General features: G+C 45.4%; 1 pseudogene; it reads left to right on the forward strand.

The window, feature by feature from the left end:
- The first annotated feature begins 439 nt into the window (after nucleotides 1-439).
- On the forward strand, nucleotides 440-557 carry LOC126163627 (5S ribosomal RNA; annotated as a pseudogene).
- Nucleotides 558-6,295: the final 5,738 nt, after the last annotated feature.

Here is a 6,295-nt window from a genome sequence, read left to right on the forward strand (position 1 = left end):
ATACAGGATTCGGCACCCGTTTGTGTACCGATCACGTGGGAGAAGGGGTCTTACGTCTCCAGTTTCATCCCAGAGTGTACCATGCTTTTGCTCACCTCGCTGCTAAGTAGCTCATGCCTACTAATTCCCTGTAAATCGATCCATAGAGATCGTTCTCGTCTAGATATAACAGCTACACGGCGTGGACTTCTGGACAGAAATGTACTCTGACCGATTAGGTTAATCCTCAGTTTCGTGTAATCAAAGGCTCTTCTCTCATTCCTTTTTTGCAGTCTTGTAACGGTTAAACAGAGTCTAATATTGGACTTTCGACAGAATGAAAGTACCGCACAACTAAAATCCAGTATTTCTAGGAATCACTCGCTCTTGGAAAGTATTGCTCTCTTGGGTGGTAAACAGCGTCCGCACAACGATTAATGTGCAGCTTAATGAAACCACGGGCAATGGCCTTGCCGCAGTGGATACACCGGTTCCCGTCCGATCACCGAAGTTAAGCGCTGTCGGGCGTGGCCGGCACTTGGATGGGTGCCCATCCGGGCCGACATGAACTGTTGCCATTTTTCGGGGTGCACTCAGCCTCGTGATGCCAACTGAGGAGCTTATCGACCGAATAGTAGCGGCTCCGGTCAAAGAAAACCATCATAACGACCGGGAGAGCGATGTGCTGACCACACGCCCCTCCTGCCTGCATCCTCACATGAGGGTGACACAGCGGTCGGTTGGTCCCGATGGACCACTTGTGGCCTGAAGACGGAGTGCTTTTAATGAAGCCACGAGAGTTACCACTCACAGTGTTAGATATACTCTCATTCAGTGGTTACCTATAAGGAGGAAAGCAGCTAAGATACACTTGCTTAAGAAGATCGCTTCCCTAAATGTCTCTTTTGTAAGATTCCCTTCAAGATCACCAACAACTCGTCTGAAATCACACAAACTACCTGAGCTGATTCGAAAGTATCAGTTCTTTCGACCTGACTTCCAAGTGGTGACACCCACAAACGCTAATCTGGTTCAAGATCCAACAAAGAAGCTTGAGGGATTCCAACTACCTTGGCAAACCTAATCGAGGTTGAAACACATTATGGCATGTCAAGCGTGTTTTGGTAACATCTTGAAGGTGTGGGGGTTCCGTTCAATCGCTGACTGAATCTGCAGAGTGGAAAGGAAAACAATAGAACGCACTGTTAACAAGTGCCCAGTTCGACCATTTGACGGTGGTCTGAGGACTCTACACCAAGTGGACCCGAGTATTCTGGACTGGTTGTCACATTTGGACATTTCCATTTTATTGTAGATACATTTGTGTACTTGTAAAACTATACGATAAATAAATAATAATTGATAAATATCTCACAAATATTTAGAACAATTATTTTTACAAGATATCAGAATCGTGTTCCGATATTATACAAAAAAAATCTGGTAAATTTTAATATGCAACCCCGTCTGACGTCGTAAAATTTCACTCTAAACTAACGATACCATGAAGTCCTATTTCTATTTTTTCGTCGTTTATTGCAAAATTATGAGAGCGAGATTAAATTTCCACTAAATCGCCAGACCTCTCACTAGTTTAGCGGGTGCCGGTGCAAAAGGAAGGATGGGGCCCCTCCACGCCCACACCAACGTGGTGACCAAACCAAAAGTTCTACTGTCACCTCCGTAAACATGTTAGTTTTTGAATCAGGCGTCACAGGATGCGGGCTGTGATGTTATCCATGCGTCTGAGTAAGATTACTCATTAATATTGTCCATCAGGAGATAGAAGTGGTCGAAAACGATTGAAGGGTAGCGGTTGTAAGAGCAGAGGAAAAAAAAGTGCCAAGGCAAGAGCCAAGGGAAAAAAACCTCTGCGACAGTAGGACGGGTAGTAAGGGCAGTAGCGGCTTGCTAGCTGCGACAGAGCATGCGAGGTGCGGTTATGTTAGTTCGAGGTATCGTGCATCGTTACCTTTGTCGTTGCTGGAGCTTGTTGCGGCGCTTGCTACAGTTGCTGCGTCCCTGCAACAGTTCAAGGTCGTTGTAGATTAGTGGGCGATCGGTCATAGATCGGCTCACGGACGGTGTAGGGGGTGTGTGTGGCTGGTTTGCGTGCTGTGTACAGTACGGCTTCCCTGCGGTTGCCTGTTTTTCGGCTGGTCGCACATCTGGGTTTCCAGTAGTAACTGTGTTGCAGGGGCTCGCCAGTACTGTCGTGTTAGCGTTCTATGGACCATAGATGTTTAGTTCCTAGCCAGTAATGTCTTTGCCGGTGCTAACCTTCTCATCTCCGAGTAGCACTCTCACGTCGACAGCTTAAGGCTGCCTCTGGTGCTTTGGACTGTATTCTCGGAAGTCTTAGCACATTACCATATGTGCTTTCCTCCTATCCGTTTATCTAGTTAGCGTTTTCCACAGATTTCTTCCCTCAGCATTTCTGCAGGAAACGTCCTAATATCTCGTTTTACGTCTTACGTAACACCAAATCTCCAGCGCTTCGATTATTTTCTCTCCAGATTTTCGCACAGTTCACGACTCACTTCCACACAGTTCTCCAGGTACGCACTGGTAGACTCTTTTTGATGAGGAATGCTCTTTCGCCTTTGCTAGTCTGCTTGTTATGTCCTTTTTGCTTCGTCTGCCATGAGGTACTTCCCTTTCAGGATACCAGAATTTCTTCACTTCGTTAAGTGTTTGGATTGTCTTATCTATCATGGTCCTCAGTACTTTCGCCTTTCTTTAATTTACTCTCCATCACATGACACTTTCCATTCCGTTCTACACTGTCGCATTAATGATACCAACTGTCGAAAGTCTGGACAACCACCTTTTGCTGCGCGAGACGTACGGAAATAGATTCAGTGAGGTTTACGAAGGTATCTACAGGGATGTGGAACCATGTCGATTCTAGTGCTGTGGCCAGCTGCCCTAGCTTTCTCGGTTGAGGCTACATGGCACGAACTGCCCGATCCAAGTGTTTCCGCAAGTTCTCGATTGGCTTTAAATCCGGGGAGTTTGGTGGCCAGGAGAGTACGGTAAACTCATCCTGGTTGTCTTCGAACCCGGGTTTGGTGATTTTCTCTACTCGGGGACTGGGTGTTTGTGTTGTTCTCATCATTTCATCATATCATCATTCGTGTAAATGGTTAGATTGGACTGTGTAAAGATTGGGACTTTGTACGGGCGCTGATGACCGCGCAGTTGAGCGCCCCACAAACCGATCATCACCATCTCTTCGAACCACGCACCTTCACTGCGAGCCGTGACACGTCGCAATGTCCTGCTGGTAGATACCACCGTGTCGAAGAAAAACAAACTGCATGTAGCAGTGGGAATGGTCCCCGTGGATGGATGCATACTTGTGTTGATCCATTGTGACTTCCAAAATGATTAAGTCACACAGGGAATGCCTCCTGATTGCTGGATGCTTGATTTTAGATGCTTCACACCGAACACGCCAACGGCCATCTTTCCTATGGAGCATAAAACATGATTCTTCTGAAAAGGCCTTGTGTCGCCACTCAGTGGACGTCCAGTTGCGATAATGGCGTGAAAATTCCAAAACATTCTTCCCAATGTCCGAAGATATGTCTCCTTTGTCATAGAGTCTACACACTAACTTGATTAATCGTGTGGATGTCACTACCGGCGACGAATTTAGGAATTCCGAATGAATGTAATCTATGCCTTTTGACCTGTATGATGCCAAGTCTCCCAAAGTTCTATCAGACACTTTAATACGGGAACCCCTGTGTCTTCTAAATCGACTACCATTATCCAAGTCTTATAATTACACACTTCATAAAATATTCACAGAATCCAGTTATTGACGGCTATTATTATACATGCATCGATGTATCTGACTCTGTATACATGGAGTGCATAGAGGCCTGAAGATTGCATTAACAAGATGCCAAAACTGGTCGCGCAAATAAGTTAACAGCTTTTGAAAACATACAGCTGTTTGGTGATTCTTCTTTGGTAAAAATTTTTTACTGAAATAATTATACTTTTGTCATGTGAACAGATAGTTTCTTCCTTTTATAGAGGTCCTCTATCTGCTCTTACCATCTGTCCGCTGTTTGTCCCGCATTTAACAGATAAATTCATAAGTACGTATAGCAAAATTATTTAAGTCTTGACTCGATGTAATAGTAGAAAAATCGAAGTCAAGCACACTCACCGAGCGAGGTGGCGCAGTGGCCAGCATACTGGACTCGCATTTCGGGGACGACGGTTCAATCCCGCGTCCGGCCATCCTGATTTAGGTTTTCGTGATTTCCCTAAATCGCTCCAGGCAAATGCCGGGATGGTTCATTTGAAAGGGCACGGCCGACTTCCTTCCCCGTCCTTCCTTAATCCGATGAGACCGATGACCTTGCTGTCTGGTCTCCTTCCCCAAAACAACCCAGCCCCAAGCACACTCGTGAAAATTAAGTTTACCGACAAAGTTTCCACTACAGAATTATTGAACGCCTAAACATTATAACTGTCCAAAAACGGTAGAGCGAACAGGATGGGCGGTGGCGTAAAGTTCCTGTCACCACTTCTGCATCAATGTCCTGGATTCAGTTGCAAACCTCTCCGCATTGTCTCATGAAGTGAGAGAATGCGGCGCTGTTAATGGTGATCCGTCTATCAGATGGGGACGTTAAGCTCGGCGACTCCTTTGGTTCTCTTCGGGAGGAATAGGCTATGTCACGGCACCGAGTTTCACCCCATTCTCTCATCATCTTCGCCACGAACACGACACTACACTAGACGCAGGACATTATAGTCGTATACACTTGACAGATACGCTTATACACACAACTCTTGGGCGGGGAAAACCTATCCAATTTGCTCTAAGCACTATGGGGCTTACCATCTGAGGTGATCAGTCCGCTAGACCTAGAACTGCTTAAACCTAACTAACCTAAGGACATCACACACATTCGAACCTGCGGCCGTAGTAGCAGCGCGGTTCCGGACTGAAGCGCCTAGAACCACTCGGCCACAGCGGCCGACCCTATCCAATTAGGCCACTGAACCTGCCCTTCCGGGTCTCCCAACCATTGATGCCATACTTCACTTTTTTACGTACAACGGGAGCGGACCTCATACACAAAGTTTGTTGATTTCCACGATTTGCTCAGACTTCGAAAATAGTCAAGCGTGCGCATAACGTAACATTAAACCGGATCCCGCCACCCCATTCAGGTAGCTACCGACTCTAATAAATTTGTGTCCATAGGAATTTTTCTGACAAAATTTTTTTTCCAAGTCTTACATGAGATCCTTCAAATATTCCTAAGCGTGGTGTTATCTGAAGGATCTCAAACTTGGTACAGGTTTCTCATTTGAACAGCATTTCTCAATCTCATTAAGAATTTTGAATCCCGTCCAAAGCTGATACTAGACAATGTACAATGATATGATCGAAAACGAAAAAATAAGAATGCACCAAAACTGCTACTCCGGTCACAATATGGCACCGACTCCATGATTGTTAGTACTACTGAACCCTCATACCACATCTGTGTTCGTAGCTTGAATCTGTAGAGGATATCAGTTTCAATCAAACATTTATAAAATTTTAATATCTCGTGATGGGGCAGTTCGTACGTAATAAAGGTGCACCAAGTGGAAAGCACGTGTAATTGGATTATGTTTAACTTCATTGATTAAATCCATATTGATTGCGTCGATTACCTGTTATTGTCCATTTGTTTCTTTTTCCTCATTGTTTTGGGGTTATGATTACTGTTATTTCTTAGAAGAGAGTGTAGTTGGGATAACACAGGTTTCCGTCGAGACTATCTTCGTCGCTAGTGCTAATTGTTGATGTCCTTGTTTCAGCGACGAAGCGGCAGCTTAGCTCAGTGACCAGAATAATACTGGTCCGAGGATCTCACCCGAGGAGCACCGTGGAGCTAGCCACGTCTCTGACCCTCAGCGAGGTGAAATGCAGCACGACCGGCAGATGTCCCAGCGTCGGCTGGGGTGAGAAGATCAGAACCTGGAGGACTTCTGAGCTTCTGAGGACATCAGACCAAGAGAGAAATTTGATTCCACAGTATCGTAAAGTTAATGTGCCAGTGACTACCAGAAACAAAATGCGAGCTCGGAAAGAATTGTGGACTCCTATGCCTGAGATCGCATTGTCTAAAAGCGCTGTTGGTGTATCTACAATAGTACACAGCTGAATGAAAAGTGTTTGCTAGGTAGAATCTGTAGAGACGAGAATTAATGAACTTTCATAAGAACAGGTATACCTCGCTCCTAGAAACACGCTCTTTTGTTATAGCGCGAAGAGCTGCGTGTGACTTGTGTGTTC

The sequence above is a fragment of the Schistocerca cancellata genome, chromosome 2, assembly GCF_023864275.1.
Source record: "Schistocerca cancellata isolate TAMUIC-IGC-003103 chromosome 2, iqSchCanc2.1, whole genome shotgun sequence".
Lineage (NCBI taxonomy): Eukaryota > Metazoa > Arthropoda > Insecta > Orthoptera > Acrididae > Schistocerca > Schistocerca cancellata.